Consider the following 21,349-nt stretch of genomic DNA (forward strand, 5'->3'; position numbering starts at 1 on the left):
AATTTTTTCCTAACTTTACTTATTACCCAATCCCATCTCTGCTTTAGGGTGACCCCAAAGCCCATAAGTATCCCTAGTAATCTAAACACGGGTCCATCTTCTATCTCTTTGCACCCTTCATCCAATAGCCATTGGGGAGGAGACTTGATTAAGGACTTAATCCCAGTTTTTGTAGGATTAACCAATGATCCAGAGGCCATACAAAAGGTCTGGAAACAACCCCTGAATGTCTTAATTGATTCTGGATACTTATTTACTGATCCATTTGTATCATCAGCAAACTAGTTCAGCACCATATCAAATTTGTTTGGGAGTTTAATTCCTCTCATCTTGCCTTCTTGAACTTCATGCTCCATCAACCACCCTAGTGCATTAGCAGTTATGGCAAAGAGTAGGGGTGCTAGAGGACACCCTTGCGTAATGGATCTGAATAAGGGGAAAGGTTTTGATATTTCTCCATTAATGGCTACCTTAGCAGTGGCATTACCAAAAAGGGTGCTTACATATCTAATGAATTTTCTGCCCATTCCCATGTCCTACAATGGCAAGAGGATAAAACACCAGTCCAAACAATCATACGCTTTATCAAAATCTATTTTAAAGAACATGAAATCTTGGTTATTTTCTTGGGCATATTCAAATACTTCCCATAGCCCAATGATGGAGTCCAGTATGTACCAGGGCTTGCTTTTTCGTAAAGGTGGTTCCAACCAACGTTTTCCTTTCGTGTGGCATAAATTGAGCATGTAAACTAAAACACTTTGCTTGCTATAGGCACCACATAGTCTACCTCATTCTCATTGAGCTTTGTCTACTTCTCTTCCCGTTTGTTGACTACCATCGCTCCTAACGCATTCTCCATATCTAGTACTATACTCCTCCTTGCTTCATCTAGTTCAAACCAATTTTGTTCTTTCGCACAGCATAGACTATGCCTGTAAACGAAAAACACTTCACCTAGTTATAGGCATTGACGCCTTTAAAAATATGTAGTCTGCCTCATTCTTGTCAACCTTCATCTGCTTCTCTTCCTATTTGTTGACCGTTGTCACTCAAAACACATTCTTCGTATCCTGCACTTTACTCCTCCTTGCTTCATTTGCTATCATCTCTCTCCAAACACCATCTATTTGCAACACCTCTAATTTACCATTGGTTGTTCCTCTCTTCGTGCGTGCGCACGCGCGTGTGTGCGCGTGTGTGCGTGTGTGCGTGTGTGCATGCGCGTGCGCGTGCAGTTCATGTTTATGTCTTCCTATCTTCTTGTTCTTCACATGCACTCTGTCATAAGGACAAAGGATTCAATTGGGTTGTTTGAATTTACCACTGCGAAGGGTTATATTGGGCATCTCTACTTCAGTTTGTTTGCCTAAATTTTACCATTATAAAGGATTAAACTGGTCTCGTTTCAAGCAATCCTTCACAATTGGTGCCCGTCAATTTGTTGCCCTAGATTTGTTAATCGTCTTGACATTGGGTATATTCCAACAAGGTAAAATTTGATTTTCATTTTCTTGTTTTACATTTGTTTGTCCCGATGGCAAATATCTTAATCCAACTTCGTTTCTTCTACTACATGACTCTTTGTTCCTATTGCCCTTCATCCAAGAAACATGTAATTTGTGGTCCCCACATTACTTCTTATTTACGTTGGGCTTCTCCAACTGCTGCTACAAAGCCTTCAAACCCTAACTATTTTGCAAAACAATATTCTCTCCACATATATAGTCCTACTTCTCACTAAGAATGACATAACCTATTCAACAACCGTTATTGTCTCCTTGTCCCTCACGTGTCACATTGTCGCCACCACTCCTCACTTGCACTATGCTAAAGGCTAGTGGTATGTGGAACCACGGTCATTGCTTTGGTGTCCCAACTATACTTACTAGTATAGTGGTGAGGATCATCGGTTTCAATCTATCTTGAGATTACCACATAGATTGTTCTCACATTTGTCTCAAGTATTAGATCCATTCCTTCCTCAAGGAAATATTCTAGTTCCCTTATTCCAAGTTTGAGGTTGTTGATCCTCAATCAAGCCAAAGGTTGCAATCCCCTTGATGATTAGTGCATTGCCTCCTTTTAGAACCAATTCATTAATTGGCCTGCTACATGTAATGACATGGCTCTTTTGAAAGCAAGCATGCAACAACAATAGGGATTACTTAAATGTTGTAGGACCATAAATTGTATGCACATTTGCATGGAGAGGCCAACCCATGAATTTTCAACAACATGCTATGATCACAAGGGTAAGTACTCCATGATCCCTCATGGATTGCAACCTGAGGTTCATTGACATTTATGTGGGTTTCCTTGGCTAATGATGAGCGCGTCCTTCATATTTTTGCATTCTTTCAACTTGCAGAATCCAACTCTCGACTAAATGGTCCTTGCTTCACTAGCCTTGGCTAGAACATTGGTGAGTACATTATTGGGGATGGGGGAGCATTACTAGCTCACATGGTTGCTTATTCCCTTCTAGGCTCCTCTCATGCTGTTGTAATCACAATACAAATATTGCCTCTCTTCCACACAATGCATGCATTCGAATGCTTGAAAGATGCATGGAATGTCTTGAATGAGGTCATTCTAAACCCCAACATCTACAAGGTGCCAAAATGTATTGTTGCATTCTCCACAAGATGGCAATCCATCATGGCCTTGTTGTATTGGATGATTTTGTTGATCACACATTGAAAACTTTTACCATGTTGACTTGGATGATCCTAATGATGCTTACACTTAAGGAGGCTATCACCATGTATCTTGATGAGGTTCATTCATGGCATCTATGAGTGACCATACCTTTCATGTTTATTTATTTATGTCACATTTTATTTGTTAGCCCTAATATCCACGTGCGATTCTTTCTTGGCTCACAATACTTCCATCTCTATTGTTGACAAAAGTGTGGAGTTAAAATAACAACAGTAGCATTTGTAACTGTGGTAAGTTTTTTTTTTTCCTTTGAGTTTTGTCCATCTTACATGATTTTATGTCTTACACAACTTGGCATTTGGAACTCAAACCCTAATTCCATCAAAGTAAAATTAGTACTAGAAGCCACAAAGCTCTGAATCCATTGTTTTGAGCACCTTTCCCAAACAACTTATGATAACATTTAACATCATCATGTCTAACTTGACTTTAGAACGATTAATTTAAAATAGGTATTAAAGAGTCAAATTTATTACATTGAAGTCTACTCATTTCTAGAAAGAGTTTGATTTCTAAAGTTTACTAAAGTGTGTATGTACATTCCATGAACCTTGCATAGATTCTACTAATTTTTTGAATCTAGTCTTGCTAGTAGCACGCTTTTTGAGTTTCTAGATTATGGATGGAGAGGAAGCTTGACTATTAGGAGGTCAAGAATTGGGAGATGTTTATGGTTGGGAGATGGGGGAGGGCAATGTTTATTGTAATTGATGGGGGGATGGGCATGGGATGTGGTTGCTACAAAATAGAGGGGATGCAACCAATGAGCACATACTACTAGCTCTAGGACCCTAGAGAATAGAGGGTGAGTTTGTGGTTGACTAGTATTGGGGAGCATCCTACAAGTAGATGCTATTGTGTATGCTTAAAACATTGGACTAGGATGTACAGTTGGGGGAGCAACCATGGTGATAGAACAAGACGATCGTGCTAAGAAGGGTTGAGTGAATCAAAATTGTGATGCTCCATGAAAGGGAACATAGGGTATAAAGGATGGTGCTAGAAGTTACTATGTAGGCAACCTATCAAACAAGATTTATGACACTTTGGAGTTTTAGGACCTTGTGACCTCATTTCAATGTTTAACCTCGAGGGTCTATGGAGTTGGTGAGCTATTGTCAAAACCCAAGTATGCATTGAATATCTTTTTGCATTTTTCTAATGAAAAGTGGGTCACATTTTCTTACTTTGAAGGTGTCTCAAAGTTCTCACATAGAAATAAGGCCTTGAGTAAGTCTAGGCTTGATAAGATAAGTGAAATGGCTTATAAATTTGATTTAAGTTAAAAATGAGGAAAATGGAGATGAAGAAAATAACATGTTCATAGAGAGGGTGCTAATGAGGATGAGATTATTAAAACTAATAAGATGGGGCTGGTGATGGGGTGGAGTAGGCCTCTCATACCCTTCTCAAGCTATGGCAAAAGCCACACATGTTGATAAAATGTTAATCCCTAGTTTTCTTTAAAATTAAAATATATTAACTAAAATCAAAGGTGAAATAGAGGTCATTGTGATGAAGAACAAGTAGCAGCTATCCTTTAGATTGATGTGAGAATTGATAGCAACACCAAGAGTTGTTGGTGAAAGTAGTCGATCGACTCAGCATATGGTAATAAAAAATGGATCCCAAACCCAAAACAACCCCAAATGCATCAATACTATGCCGTATGATATCAATGAATACAAAAGCCAAAGATGCAATACTGTTAATGCTCCATAAATGTCATCATGATCCACATAATATTAAGATAGAAAGCGAGAATAGAGACATGTATCTATGGCTTGCATAATGGATATCCTTAGTTAATCTTTGCTTCTTGTCCAAGTTAATAGCCTCCCTTTCCCTTGCCAGACTTCCAAACATTGTCACTTTTGCTTTTGTCAATGTTACAATCCATACACTAATCTCAAGCCAATCTAAGAAATAAAGTAAAATAAGAGTAACATGCAAGAACGTCTGGTGAGCAAGAGAAAATGAAGCATAAAAGCAATCAATAATACTAGAGACAACCTCTAAATTTAGACCTTGTGCCATCAAAATTCTCTAGAACACTAACCTTTGGTTCTTTCCTACGTTGACCATGAATGTTGCCATAGAAGTAGTCGATGGACCTCTGGCTTAATGTAGGCTTGTCTCTAGAATTTCTTGAAGTTGATGTTGTACGTCTTGTAGAATTAAGCCCAAAGCTTGTGGTTGCTCTACTTATAGCTTTGCATTACTTTCTTGAAGCTCTTGGATTTGTTGTTGGATGCTTTATATAGAAGCAACAATACCTTCCATCACAGACTCCATCATGACTAGGCAAGATTGTGGTAGAAGAATCTTGCCAAATTGTCATGAGCATAGTAAGTGTTGTTTGAGAGCGAGCAGGTTAATGACAATGTAAAGGAAACAACATTAGACTTTACTCCATCTAAAAAGGGCAACTATGGCTACAAAGTATAAGTATCAACTAATCCCCGAACCTAAAACTAACACCAAGGAGCTTGATTATCTCTATTATCACAATGCATACAATGTTGAGAGTGTGGGCAGCAATACTCAACACCACTCTATACTATCAACAATACACCTCTATACTTGATACACCTCTATGTTGTCTCACTATTTGTTGTCACTCTCACAATCCATTATTGTCCTTTGGTTGTATAGAACAATTGGCATATCTCTCTAAGATGAGTGAAACTTGAGGAACCCTTTGGTAGATGGATGCTCCACGGTGTAGAAACAATTTTCCTTCAACTTTATCTCAAGAGGAATATCTATAAGTAGGTAGGCAAATGTACTTTAGAGTTTTGTAGGTAGGTGACTATCTAACTTTATGGCTATACAGAATATTCCACGTATTGAATTGGAAGATCCCAATAGTGAATTTGTAGTATAAAATACAAAATACATCATCGAGTTACTACTCCCAAAGGTAACAATTGGATTGAGAAATATCAGCTCTGTAAATATACTTACAGCCAAAGTGGTAACCAAAAATTTACTTCTTGATTTAAGGAGACTTTTCCATCAACCAAGCACACACATGTTTTGTGCTATCAAAAGCGTAACCAAAGGTGAAACATCATGTTACCACCGTAACATCCTCCCACTAATAAAGGCCTATATGCTAATTAATAGTGACCTATTAGCAATGTCATGTTACTTGTGTGTTAATTAGCAATTGTATGTTCATGTGTGCTAGCTTGTGTGCTAACTCAACATATGGTGAGAAGAGAAGGATCCCAAACCCAAAACAACCCCAAATGCATCAATTTTTTGCCGTATGATGTCAATGAATAAAAAAGCGAAAGATGCAATACCGCTAATGCTCCCTAAATGCCATCATGATCCACATAATAGTAAGATAGAAACACGTACCTATAGCTTGCATAACGGATATCCTTAGTTAATCTTTGTTTATAATCCAAGTCAATAGCATCCCTCTCCCTTGCCACACTTCCAAACATGGCAAAGTTTCACTTTTGCTTTTATCAATGCTACAATCCATATACTAATGTCAAGCCTCACCAAGAAAAAAAGTAAAATAAGAGTAACATGTAAGAAAATTGGGTGAGAAAGAGAAAATGAAGCACAATAGCAATCCATAATACTAGAGGAAACCTCTAAATTTAGACCTTGTGCCATCAAATTTCTCTAGAAGATTGGCCTTTGGTTTTTGCCTACGTCGACCATGAAGGTTGTCAATAGTAGTAGAAGAATCTGATGGACCTTTTGCTTGATATAGGCTTGTCCCTTGAATTACTTGAAGTTGTTGAAGGTCTTGTAGAATTAAGCCCAAAGCTTGTGGTTACTCTGCTTGTAGCTTTGCATTACTTTCTTGAAGCTCTTGGATTTGTTGTTGGATGCTTTGTTAAGAAGCAACAATACCTTCCATCATAGATGTAATATGTCCCCTTGTCCACTTGCAGGACATGTCTTAGCAGCCCATCGGGAAGAGAGTCTAGAAAGCGCTGCCATGCACTCCCAAGGAAAAATGTTATGGGGTTTGCGATCTAGGTCTTCCCGAGTCTACCACGAAGCGGAAGCATTCCGGCTGTTCCCACTTAGGACCGACCTGAATTAGGGTTTTCATAATGTTCAAGTTCCTAGAAGGTAGCTAGCGTCGAGCCCTAGACGAACTACTTTGTGCAGAAATGTCATGGTCGAAGCGGATTTATACTGCACTTGGTTCAAGGAGAATGGAAAACGAGAGGGATGCGAAGCTCGACCTCTCTACCCGTAAGGCATAGTCCCATTCCGTTCCCCTAAAACAGTATAAATCGAGACTCTAGCTCTAAAGATTCTAGGTCATTGTTACCTTGCTGTCAATTTCCTTTGAGAAAAGTTCTCGACCAGCCGGGACCACCCTTCCGTAGGACGGACTCAGGGTCACATCCACCGCACTTTCCTCGGGTTGCTTTAGTTATCTAATTACCTACCACATTTAGTTTGACAAGCAAAAACAGCTTCCTTAATTAACCAATTTATCACTGGTTCCTTCACGTAACTTAGGCACTGACATAAAAAAACAATGTCAAGCAAGCTCCTTTTCAACATTTGATCTTTATTTATCAGTCTTTAGAATACATCATATAATCCAGCCCGAAGGCTATTCCGCCCGAAGGCTATTCCAGCAATCCTCAGGGATCGCTATTCCGAGTTCCGCCTGTTGACTAGTATGCGGGCCTCGAGATCCCATCTCGAGTCACGTCGACCTCTTGTGCAGGATCCGGAGGCAAGGGATTTACGGGCCAGAGCCTCCCCTGGCACCTAAGCGTCCTCCTGCTCTAAGTAGTACCCATGAAGATACCTCTCGCGATGGGTTTAGTCCATGTACTCGGCGCGGCTAACAACCCCCTTGGATAGGGTCAGGCAGATAGTTGGAGGTAACTGATACTGCTTCTCCCTCCAGGCTTTCAACTTGAAGCATTAGTTATTTGTCAGGCATTAGTTCCTTGAGCAAAGAAGTACAAACAGTGCTCCTAGGTGTACAATCACGAGCATTCCAGTGGTCGTGTGTACGGCCAACTGCTAAGATGTGAATCCTTCTCTCCGAATACATCCAGCATTCAATCCGAGATCAATTGCGACTTGGCAAGATCCAAGGGTTTCATAAGCTAAGTTGCTTGTTTACCCTTTATCCTTGGGTTAGGATTTATACCCTTTTGACCCAAATTGTTTCCACCTTAGATTTCCTTAAATTATAGACAATAAATCCTGGGCAACCTCGTCGCCCTAACTTAGTTGGTTAACTGCTTTCTTGGCAAATTCGTATCTCCCCTAACTTGGCAAATCTGCCCCAAGGAAGGGTGATGTAGCAAGTTGACTACTCATCCTTTAGAAAATTAGACTTGTACTTAGAACTTGCCAAACTTATTCTAAGGAGTGGCAATACTATTTTGTGATTTAGACACAAAACCATGCGACGTTGCAACTTGTTGCATGAGATAGGTGTCAGCACCTAACTTGTGCGATTATTTTTCCTTCATACGGTCTCTCTTGATCAAGAATACCTTTGATCAAGATAAGGGCTTGGGAGTCCTCTTGACCCAACCCAACCCTAACCCTACTAGATCGATAACATCTTGGCCCTAGGGTTCCTAATTTCCTTGCGAAAGTCTAGCATTTGGTCATCTGATCACTAGGGTGAGAACCCTCGATCATTCTTGCACGGCCGATCTGACAACCCTAACATTTTCGAGAATGTGGGTAGGATATTTGGGATCGGAAATATTAGGTCGGTAACCCAAGTGCAATACTAGGTAGAATTTTAACGTAACTTAACCCTACCTAGCACTTTGAGGTGATCGTCATATGCAATCTAATCGTACCTTTATGATTTTCATGTGAGCTACTCAACTATAAGCAGATTACTTAGTTGATCCATCCAACCCGCGAGTAAATATGATATTCACTTTAAAGATGCAAACACATTCTTCTAAATTTGCAAGTACTTTTCCCTAAAAGATGTAAATAACTGGAGGATAGGTGAGATGCATCATTCCATGCGAGTATGCAACTTCAAACCATAGACCTTATGCTTTTATGCAACTTAGAGATCATTCTTTTCCTTGCCCTAAACTATAATGATTGACATTCAAAGCTAACTCTTATAAACCCTATGTTGATGCGACGAAGTAAAAGTTTTAATACTTTTAATGAAGATGCATTCAAACTTTGATAAAGAACTCCACGCTTGAGTGAATGGCATGAGTCCATCATTGGCTTAATCCTTCTTTTAGCACTTAACCCAACCCAAAATGTAACTATCATCGCATGCAATTTGCAAGGTACATAAATCGTTTCCATGCATTGCAACTATTCGGACATCATTTAATGTCCGTCTATGATTACCTTAATTGTGAGACACAACCAAGAATTTATTACATAAATGCTTTACGAGTTATATGTCCTATCCTTTGCGAGGTGCAGCAAGGATGCCTTTGCACAATTCTGTCTTTTTACTTATGCATCATTCGTTCAGGATTGCATCTTGACCACGGAAGTGCAAGCAATTGCAAATGCACGCCATGCAACTAAATTTTGTAAATCGGGCGAGCAAATCAATTTTCCAATGTATTTAAACTTGCCTACGAGAATTAAACATGCTTAGTGCATCCTTTTCATGTAGGAAATTTATCCGAACCTGGGTATTAAGAATCGGGGCGTTGTCCACTCGTGTACTCGGGGTGGAAGCTCCCGTGTGTGCTCCTCTCGCCTTTTGTTTAGGAGCAATTGGCACAATGGACTTGGACTCCGCGAACTCTCCTTGCCTTTTTTTCGATTTTCAAAAATGCCTACTAGGCCGAGATTTCTCTCCCGCGCAGAAATTGGCCTTACAAGACGCGGTTTTTAAAAACTGGGGAAGGCACGGGTAAATAAGGCTTATGGAAGCCTTAATGGAAGCTTCCAAATTAGAAGCTTCCTAGCTTCTGTCAGGCAGATGACGTGGAGAGAGAAAATGATTGGGAGGATGATGACGATGATGATGATTGATGATGATGATGATGATGATGATGATGATGATGATGATGATGATGGAGGCGATGGCGCAGCAGCCTGGCAGCGGCAAATGGACGGTGGTGGCAGCTATGGCGGCCAGCACCACGTCCTGGGTAGCAGCACGATTCCCTCTCTCTCTCCCTCCTCAAGCTTGGGGAGGGGGGGATCATATATAGGTAGAAGAGGGGAGGGTAGCCACACATGTGGCAGGGTGCATGCCCTCCTCCCCCATGCCCCTCCACCATTTAGCTCATACTCCCTCTCCCCGCCATGTAACGGCTGAAGGGGAGAGGGTTAATAATAAAAAAATTTGCAAAAATTTATCAATTATCCCTCCCCCCCCCCTTGAAGGGGTGTTCCCACGTGGAACTACGGCTTTTGAGCCACGGCTTCCTATATACGACACGGAGTTGGAGTTTGCTATTGTGCGAGGGTGGAGCACTTAGCCTAGGGTCTTTTTGTTGCGGGAAGTTGCTTTGAATTGCTTTTGCGCGAGATTTAGGATTTTCAATATTTTGTTGCGGAAATATTACATTCTCTCCCCCTTGCGGAAATATTACATTCTCTCCCCCTTAGAGGAATCGAGATGTCCTCATCTCGAGAAGAACTGTGGGTATTGTTGGTTGAGAGTACTTTCATCCATCCAGGTGGCATCCTCTTCGGGATAATCTTTCCACTGGACGAGGTATTCTCTCAAGGTCTTGGATCTCAAATGCCTCTCCCTAACATCTAAGATCCTGTTAGGCCGTAACTCAAGGACTCCTTGGCTAGGCATTACAACTTGTTGATCATCAAGCACATGACTAGGGTTAGGTACATACTTCTTCAATAGATTGATATGGAATACATTATGAACTTTTAGGCTTTCGGGGAGTTGAAATCTGTAAGCATTAGGCCCTAGGCACTTGAGAATCTTGTAGGGTCCGCAATACCTTGGACTTAGCTTTTTGCATTCACCCAAGGATAGGGAACTCTTCTTTGGGCGTACATGAATGAAGACAATATCACCTTCAACGAAGGATCTATCTTGCCATTTCAGGTCCACGTAAGCCTTCTGTATGTCCTTGGCGGCTTGGATGTCCTATCTTATTGACTTGATTTGGTCATCCATGTCCTCCAGTATCTGTTGGATTTGAAAAACTCAAAGGGCTACGATAATCATGCCCATACAATGAAAAGGGGCCATCTGAATGCTTTGTTGGTAAGAAGCATTGTAGGCAAACTCAACTAGTGGCAAATATTGAATCCACTTTTTGGGTTCGTGGCAACATGTGCCCTAAGCATATCTTCAATGACTTGGTTGACTCGTTCTGTTTGACCATCAGTTTGGGGATGATAAGCTGTACTGAAACAGAGTTGAGTCCCAATGTCCTCGAAGATAGCCCTCTAGAAGTGTGAGGTGAAGAAAGAGTCACGATCACTAATGATTCTTTTGGGTAACCCATGCAGTTTGAATATTTTCTTGATGAATAACCTTCCAATGTCTGAGGCTTTATAGTTTGTCTTAACAGGAATAAGATGCGCAACCTTGGTGAGCATATCCACCACAACCATAACGGAGTTGTATCCTCCCTGAACTTGGGGCAGGCTAACAACAAAGTCCATACTAATGAATTCCCATTTCATTTGGGGAATGTCAAGTGGTTGCAATTTTCCTAGCATTTTGACATGTTCAGTCTTAATGCGTTGACAAGACAAACATTTCGTGACATATTTGAGAACGTCACCTTTGAGCCTATCCCAATAATAGCTCTTTCTGACTGCATTAAAGGTCTTGGCATAGTCAGGATGTCCTGAGAAAGGGGAGTCACGGGCTTCCCAAAGTATCTTCTGCTTGAGTGATTGGCTTGCCGGAATACATAACCTTGTCCTATAGTAGGCAAGTCCACTATTGATAGAGAATTCTTGATACTTTGTTTGTAGCTTCGGGTCTTGATCTTTGTCTTATGTGGCTATTCCTAATCTTTTTGCACAGATTGGTGAAATAAAGGAATGTGTATTGCCACAATCAATTAAGGTTTTGAAGCTTTTACCTTGATAATCCGATGGTGTTTGAATCACCGAGAATTGGCGATTCAGGCCCTTCTTGTGAAGAGTGGCATGAACTATTGCCCTCTCAATGTCTGCTTCCATGGATGGGTCTTCTTCATCACCTTGTTGGCAACATTGGAGGTTCTCCCTCTGGCCATGACGGTGGCTCCCTGGCCATGGATGACTCCTTGGAATGGCCCTTGGCGTTGTCCTCTGCTAAGCTTGGGACATTGCCTTTTAAAGTGACTAGGCTCGTTGTAATGGAAGCAACGGAGATTGCGGCCATTACCTTGTGCAGGAACGAAGTTGTTAGCAATGTTCGCCCTAGCTTTCTTCCTTTGTCCCTGGTTTTGGCCCTGCGCTCTCTTGGTCTGAGATCTAAACATTCCCTTGTTCTGATCCCTGTAAGACCAAGTCCTGTTATTCCTTGGCTTGGACTGCACCTCCTGTATTATTGGCGCAGCTCAAATGAGCGCGTCTTGAAGATTCGTTGGGCGCATTGATTCCAAGCTGGTGTTTATGGGTAGGTTTAATCTGGCACAAAACTTTGACACCTGTTGTGTCAAAGTTTTGTGCCAGATTAAACCTACCCATAAACACCAGCCGTTATCAATGCGCCCAACGAACTTCAAGACGCGCTCATTTGAGCTGCGCCAGATAATACAGGAGGTGCAGTCCAAGCCAAGGAATAACAGGACTTGGTCTTACAGGGATCAGAACAAGGGAATGTTTAGATCTCAGACCAAATTTTGGTCTCTGCACCATTGCTTCCACCAAAGTCTTGCTTCGCCGGTAAGTTTCAGTTTGGCGAGCATTACTTGGTTATAGCGGGTGCAGTACCTGCATCAGTTTGGATAGTCCTTTCCTTTCCATCGAATTCGGGTGGCTTGATTTGTTTGAGAAGAAACTTCTTCTCCTGAATTACAGCTGTACTTGGTATAGGGATCAGACTAGGAATCTGCACTTGAGGTTGTGCCTGGGAAATAAAATTCTTTACGTTAAAAACTTACTAAACATTTCTCTCATTACATTAATATGCCCAGTTTAGCTTTTAGCCAAGTGACCTAATCCCTTAACTCCTTTACCAACACTTACAGCCATGACAAATAGTGATAAAAAGTCTATTTCATTCATGTGGGCATAGCCCTTTCGAATACATTTATTTGGGAAGGTAGAACAAGCTGATTGGGACATCAATTTAGAAAAAATAAGATTGTGTTACATTCAGCTACGAGAACTGAGTAATAATATGGATTGGGGTCATGGATTTTTTCAAGAATCGATAGGTCATAGGAAGTTTAGGGTATCATTTCCTTTGATACCCGTTCTTCTCATAACGTCCCAACACCTTGATTCTATCGCTAGGGATTATTCGAGTTACTTCCTCGTACACATAATTGTTCTGCTTGACCTTTCGACTGCCGACATGTAGGGTTGCATTTGCGTGAGCCTCAACAAAGATGAACAGCTTCATGATCTTTAAGTCCTCCATCCACTTGATTCTCTTCAAGTTGGTCCAAAGGTACACAAGTCGGTGGGCAGCTATGTAGTAAATTCCTGATTCACTCGTCCATCTTTGTTTCATGTATAGGGGTGAAGGATTGTAGATACGATCTAGAATATTCATCATGCCTAGCCTCCATCGATAATCCGAAGCACGCATTGCAGTCATAAACATAACCTGGAACACCAAGAATTTGTTCCATGCTTCGCGACTCTACATGCCATCATCCATAGGTAAGTAAGAAAATGTTCTTAACCGTAACATTGCTCTACTTCCCCTCATTAAGTTTTCTTGTAAATATTAGATCCCATAGGTTTGCTTTGATACCAATTGTAACGTGTCCCCCTATCCACTTGCAGGACACGTCTTAGTAGCCCATCGGGAAGAGAGTCTAGAAAGCACCGCCCGACACTCCCAAGGAATGTCACGGGGTTTGCAATCTAGGTCTTCCCGAGTCTGCCACGAAGCGGAATCATTCCGGCCATTCCAACTTAGGACCAACCTGAATCAGGGTTTTCCTAATGGTCAAGTTCCTAGAAGGTAGCTAGCGTCGAGCCCCAGACGAATTACTTTGCACAGAAACTTCAGGGTCGAAGCGGATTTATACTGCACTTGGTTCAAGGAGAATGGGAAACGAGAGGGATGCGAAGCTCGACCTCTCTACTTGTAAGGCATAGTCCCATTCCTTTCCCCTAAAACAGTATAAATCGGGACTCTAGCTCTAAAGATTCTAGGTCATTGTTACATTGCTGTTAATTTCCTTTGAGAAAAGTTCCCGGCCAATTGGGACCACCCTTCTGTAGGACGGACCTAAGGTCACATCCACTACACTTTCCTCAGGTTGCTTTAGTTATCTAATTACCTACCACATTTAGTTTGACAAGCAAAAACAGCTTTCTTAATTAACCAATTATCACTGGTTCCTTCACGTAACTTAGGCACTGACATAGAAAAACAATGTCAAGCAAGCTCCTTTTCAACATTTGATCTTTATTTATCAGTCTTTGGAATACATCATATAATCTAGCCCGAAGGCTATTCCGCTCGAAGGCTATTCCAGCAATCCTCAGGGATCACTATTCCAAGTTCCGCCCGTTGACTAGTATGTGGGCCTCGAGATCCCATCTCAAGTCACGTCGGCCTCTTGTGCAAGATCCGGAGGCAAGGGATTTACAGCCACAGCCTCCCATGGCACCTAAGCGTCCTCCTGCTCCAAGTAGCACTCACGGAGAGACCCCTCGCGGCGGGTTCAGTCCACGTACCCGATGTGGCTAGCAACCCCCTTGGATAGGGTCAGGTAGACAGTCAGAGGTAACTGATACTACCTCTCCCTCGAGGCTTTCAACCTGAAGCATTAGTTATTTGTCCGGCATTAGTTCCTTGAGCAAAGAAGTACAAACAGTACTCCTAAGTGTACAATCACGAGCATTCTAGTGGTCGTTTGTACAGCCAACTACTAAGGCGTGAATCCTTCTCTCCGAATACATCCAGCATTCGATCCAGGATCAATTGCGACTTGGCGGTTTATACCCTTTTGACCCAAATTGTTTCCACCTTAGATTTCCTTAAATTATAGACGATAAATCCTGGGCAACCTCGTCCCCCTAACTTGGTTGGTTAATTACTTTCTTGGCAAATTCGTATCTCCCCTAACTTGGCAAAAAGAACTTGCCAAACTTGTTCTAAGGAGTGGCAATACTATTTTGTGATTTAGACACAAAACCATGCGACGTTGCAACTTGTTGCACGAGATAGGTGTCAGCACCTAGCTTGTGGGATTATTTTTCCTTCGTATGGTCTCTCTTGATCAAGATAAGATTGAATCATCCTGATTTTATGTACTTTTGATGGTACTTGGTGGGCAATATCATTAGCTATCAGTTCGTGGTCATTTTGCATTGGTTTTGGTGGTATTTTGGTTGTTTACAGTAGAAAACAAGCAGTTTTAAACTGTCTACACTATTTTGGACTGCATTATGGGTTCTTCTTTCACTAACAAAGCTATCTTCAACATCACTAAGCTTGATGGTATGAATTATCCCTATTCGAAGAGCCAAGTTTGGCAGGTATTGATGCAAAAATCGCAAATAAAGCCACTAAGGATGCATGGTGAGCAGCCTAAAACTATGACTGATAATGACAAATGGGATGAGCTTGATGAGTTATGCAAGTCCACCCTCATCTTTTCTCTCACTAAACTAGGAGTCCTCTTGACCCAACCCAACCCTAACCCTACTAGGCTAATTTCCTTGCGGAAGTCTAGCATTTGGTCATCCGATCACTAGGGTGAGAACCCTTGATCATTCTTGCATGGCCAATTTGACAACCCTAACATTTTCGAGAATGTGGGTAGGATCTTTGGGATCGAAAATATTAGGTCGGCAACCCAAGTGCGATACTAGGTAGAATTTTAACATAACTTAACCCTACCTAGCACTTTGAGGTGATCATCATATGCAATCTAATCGTACCTTTATGATTTTCATGTGAGCTACTCAACTATAAGCAGATTACTTAGTTGATCCATCCAACCCGCGAGTAAAGATGATCTTCACTTTAAAGATGCAAACACATTCTTCTAAATTTGCAAGTACTTTCCCCTAAAAGATGTAAATAATTGGAGGATAGGTGAGATGCATCATTCCATGTGAGTATGCAACTTCAAACCATAGACCTTATGCTTTTGTGCAACTTAGAGATCATTCTTTTCCTTGCCCTAAACTATAATGATTGGCATTCAGAGCTAACTCTTATAAACCCTACGTTGATGCAACGAAGTCAAAGTTTTAATACTTTTAATGAAGATGCATTCAAACTTTGATAAAGAACTCCACGCTTGAGTGAATGCCATGAGTCCATCATTGACTTAATCCTTCTTTTAGCACTTAACCCAACCCAAAATGTAACTATCATCACATGCAATTTGCAAGGTACATAAATCCTTTCCATGCATTGCAACTATTCGGACATCATTTAATGTCCATCTATGATTGCTTTAATCGTGAGACACAACCAAAAATTTATTACATAAATGCATTACGAGTTATATGTCCTATCCTTTGCGAGGTGCAGCAAGGATGCCTTTGCACAATTCCGTCTTTTTACTTATGCATAATGCGTTTAGGATTGCATCTTGACCACGGAAGTGCAAGCAATTGCAAATGCATGTCATGCAACTAAATTTTGTAAATCGGGTGAGCAAATAAATTTTCCAATGTATTTAAACTTGCCTACGAGAATTAAACATGCTTAGTGCATCCTTTTCATGCAGGAAATTTATCGAAACCTGGGCATTAAGAATCGGGGCGTTGTCCACTCGCGTACTCGGGGTGGAAGCTCCCACGTATGCTCCTCTCGCCTTTTGTTTAGGTGCCCAATGGCACAGTGGACTTGGACTCCACGAACTCTCCTTGTCTTTTTTCCGATTTCCAAAGCTGCCTACTAGGTCGAGATTTCTCCCCCGTGCAGAAATTGGCCTTACAAGACGCGTTTTTTAAAAACCGAGGAAGGCACGGGTAAACAAGGCTTATGGAAGCCTTAATGGAAGCTTCGAAATTAGAAGCTTCCTAGCTTCTGTCAGGAAGATGATGTGGAGAGAGAAAATGATTGAAGAGCACCCTGCCATGGCACAAATCGAACCACGAACCGGCCAGGTAGAGGCTGCAAATACATTTGCTGGCCACAAAACCTGCAAGAAAACTCTCCTTCTTCTCACCAAGAACCATTGCTCCAAAACACACAAGTGAATGGCACACAAGAAATTGAGAAACCTGAACCATCCTCACCCTCTTCTTCTTCCTCACTCTCCATAAAAATGAGCATGAAGCATAAGAGAAAGAGACAATAACAAGAAGGCAAGTGTTATGCCAAATGAGAGAGAGGGAGAAATGAACCGTGAAAGGAGAAGATAAAGGAAGAGAGAGGGTGTAACCACCTCAACCTCCCACCTCCCCAAATCCCACGGATGCAACCACCTCCTTTTCCTTTCTTGAATTATAAAATTCAAATTTGCATACATTGGCTAAGGTCTAAGGACCTTTCAATTTTTAGCATGAGACAAAAGGGTTTGACCTTTCCTTTTCCTTTCAACATTTCTTTAATGTGAGCCTTCTGGACTACACATTTTACATTACTTCATATTTGAAATTTTACAAGAGAGTACAAAAGCAAAGTGTCAATTTGCAAAGGATGTTTCCATGTTTAGCACATTTTGATGCCTTTATTTGCACTGATTTTCCGGTCATCATTTCCCCCCACGCTTAAGTGTGAAGCGTCCCCGCGAATAAATTTGAAGAAGAACCACAATCAGCTCTTTGAAAAACTTCATCTTCAATCTTCGGTCTTCATTTTCTTCCTGGATCTTTGAATTTCCATTGGATAGGGAGGGAAATAACACACAAAATAAAATCACAACTAGGACGTTGAAGCCTAGGGTTAAAAGCGTGCCAAATAAAACTTCAAGCAAATACTCGAAATATAGGGATTTTTAGCAATTTGTGCACAAGAGCAACATCACACTTAAGTTAGAATGAAAGATAACCTCACTATAAAGCTCATGAAGAAAACCCGAAAAAGATATCATATATAAGCACACCCTCGCAAGAGATATGGAAATGAGGTACTCCACCCAGTTTTCAAAAAAAAGAAAAAGAAGAGGTAAGTCTATTAAGAGCAATAATTTTAAAAAAACAAAAAAGAAATCCTTGGGTGTTTTAGAGGACAGTCTTAGTAGGGAAAAGGGCAGATTCATCGAAAGAGAAGATATCCACGTGAACAATCTACAAAGAGTAATAAGGTTTCTTTTGTGAATTTAAATGGTTTTTGCATAGAGATAAAGAAAAAGAAGACATCACTTGTTGTGAACGGACTGAAAGGATGAGCTTGGTAGAGGATAAGGCAGTGTGGATTTTTGACGGATTTTTGAAATACGACATATAATAATGTTGTGATGTTCGTGCCATATGGAGGATTGGATACATAATTATAGCTTAATAGGTCTCTGAAGCTTCCGCCATGTGAAAAAAACCAGGCCGCTGATCTTGTCATGCACTGAATAATGAGGAGCACCGTTGTATCTGACACGCAGTACTGGCTTGTGGCCACAATCGCTATTGGACGGCATCGGCGGCGGCAGGCTGAAGGACCTGAGGCACATCACGCAGTACTGGCTTGAAGCGTTCGTCTGGTACTGTAGTATGGAATGAGGGAGAATGGAATGTATGGTGGCATCGAGAGGGAGTAGAGATGCCAAAATGAGCATGGACAGAAGGCTGGCGAAGGAGAGGTGTAACACCACCGGCATTGATGGCCATGAATGATAACGATTGGGTCAGGAAAAACACACGTGGAGTAGATATAGCGAGGGTGGAGTGGGATGATCAAAGGAAGGTGGGGTTGGAGAGGAAGGAGGTAGCGTAACAAGAAGACTAATGATAGGGGAAATGAAGCGGTGGAGGTTGAGAGGCAGAACCGAGGTTTGCAAGAGGTAAGAAAGGAGGAAGGAGGGAAGTACAGACCAGCTCTTCGTTTTTTTTTTTTTGAACATAACTATCTGAAAGGCAGAATTTGCTCAGTAACCCGCCATCTTCTTCTCTATTTTCTCATAAAATCCTCCTCTTCTTGAGAATGCATCCAAGGATAAAGCAGCCCATGACTTGAATCTGATTGTAAACCTTTGAATTTCTTGCAAGCTCCATAGCCACCTCTTGTTCCCGGCCACGGCACAAATCGAACCACGAACCGGCCAGGTAGAGGCTGCAAATACATTTGCTGGCCACAAAACCTGCAAGAAAACTCTCCTTCTTCTCACCAAGAACCATTGCTCCAAAACACACAAGTGAATGGCACACAAGAAATTGAGAAACCTGAACCATCCTCACCCTCTTCTTCTTCCTCACTCTCCATAAAAATGAGCATGAAGCATAAGAGAAAGAGACAAGAACAAGAAGGCAAGTGTTGTGCCAAATGAGGGAGAGGGAGAAATGAACCGTGAAAGGAGAAGATAAAGGAAGAGAGAGGGTGTAACCACCTCAACCTCCCACCTCCCCAAATCCCACGGATGCAACCACCTCCTTTTCCTTTCTTGAATTATAAAATTCAAATTTGCATACATTGGCTAAGGTCTAAGGACCTTTCAATTTTTAGCATGAGACAAAAGGGTTTGACCTTTCCTTTTCCTTTCAACATTTTTTTAATGTGAGCCTTTTGGACTACACATTTTACATTGCTTCATATTTGAAATTTTACAAGAGAGTACAAAAGCAAAGTGTCAATTTGCAAAGGATGTTTCCATGTTTAGCACATTTTGATGCCTTTATTTGCACTGATTTTCCGGTCATCATTTCCCCCCACGCTTAAGTGTGAAGCGTCCCCGCGAATAAATTTGAAGAAGAACCACAATCAGCTCTTTGAAAAACTTCATCTTCAATCTTCGGTCTTCATTTTCTTCCTGGATCTTTGAATTTCCATTGGATAGGGAGGGAAATAACACACAAAATAAAATCACAACTAGGACGTTGAAGCCTAGGGTTAAAAGCGTGCCAAATAAAACTTCAAGCAAATACTCGAAATATAGGGATTTTTAGCAATTTGTGCACAAGAGCAACATCACACTTAAGTTAGAATGAAAGATAACCTCACTATAAAGCTCATGAAGAAAACCCGAAAAAGATATCATATATAAGCACACCCTCGCAAGAGATATGGAAATGAGGTACTCCACCCAGTTTTCAAAAAAAAGAAAAAGAAGAGGTAAGTCTATTAAGAGCAATAATTTTAAAAAAACAAAAAAGAAATCCTTGGGTGTTTTAGAGGACAGTCTTAGTAGGGAAAAGGGCAGATTCATCGAAAGAGAAGATATCCACGTGAACAATCTACAAAGAGTAATAAGGTTTCTTTTGTGAATTTAAATGGTTTTTGCATAGAGATAAAGAAAAAGAAGACATCACTTGTTGTGAACGGACTGAAAGGATGAGCTTGGTAGAGGATAAGGCAGTGTGGATTTTTGACGGATTTTTGAAATACGACATATAATAATGTTGTGATGTTCGTGCCATATGGAGGATTGGATACATAATTATAGCTTAATAGGTCTCTGAAGCTTCCGCCATGTGAAAAAAACCAGGCCGCTGATCTTGTCATGCACTGAATAATGAGGAGCACCGTTGTATCTGACACGCAGTACTGGCTTGTGGCCACAATCGCTATTGGACGGCATCGGCGGCGGCAGGCTGAAGGACCTGAGGCACATCACGCAGTACTGGCTTGAAGCGTTCGTCTGGTACTGTAGTATGGAATGAGGGAGAATGGAATGTATGGTGGCATCGAGAGGGAGTAGAGATGCCAAAATGAGCATGGACAGAAGGCTGGCGAAGGAGAGGTGTAACACCACCGGCATTGATGGCCATGAATGATAACGATTGGGTCAGGAAAAACACACGTGGAGTAGATATAGCGAGGGTGGAGTGGGATGATCAAAGGAAGGTGGGGTTGGAGAGGAAGGAGGTAGCGTAACAAGAAGACTAATGATAGGGGAAATGAAGCGGTGGAGGTTGAGAGGCAGAACCGAGGTTTGCAAGAGGTAAGAAAGGAGGAAGGAGGGAAGTACAGACCAGCTCTTCGTTTTTTTTTTTTTTGAACATAACTATCTGAAAGGCAGAATTTGCTCAGTAACCCGCCATCTTCTTCTCTATTTTCTCATAAAATCCTCCTCTTCTTGAGAATGCATCCAAGGATAAAGCAGCCCATGACTTGAATCTGATTGTAAACCTTTGAATTTCTTGCAAGCTCCATAGCCACCTCTTGTTCCCGGCCACGGCACAAATCGAACCACGAACCGGCCAGGTAGAGGCTGCAAATACATTTGCTGGCCACAAAACCTGCAAGAAAACTCTCCTTCTTCTCACCAAGAACCATTGCTCCAAAACACACAAGTGAATGGCACACAAGAAATTGAGAAACCTGAACCATCCTCACCCTCTTCTTCTTCCTCACTCTCCATAAAAATGAGCATGAAGCATAAGAGAAAGAGACAAGAACAAGAAGGCAAGTGTTGTGCCAAATGAGGGAGAGGGAGAAATGAACCGTGAAAGGAGAAGA

Source organism: Lygodium microphyllum, chromosome 21 (assembly GCF_053477565.2).
Source record: "Lygodium microphyllum isolate KBCC chromosome 21, Lygodium_microphyllum_v1.1.10, whole genome shotgun sequence".
NCBI lineage: Eukaryota > Viridiplantae > Streptophyta > Polypodiopsida > Schizaeales > Lygodiaceae > Lygodium > Lygodium microphyllum.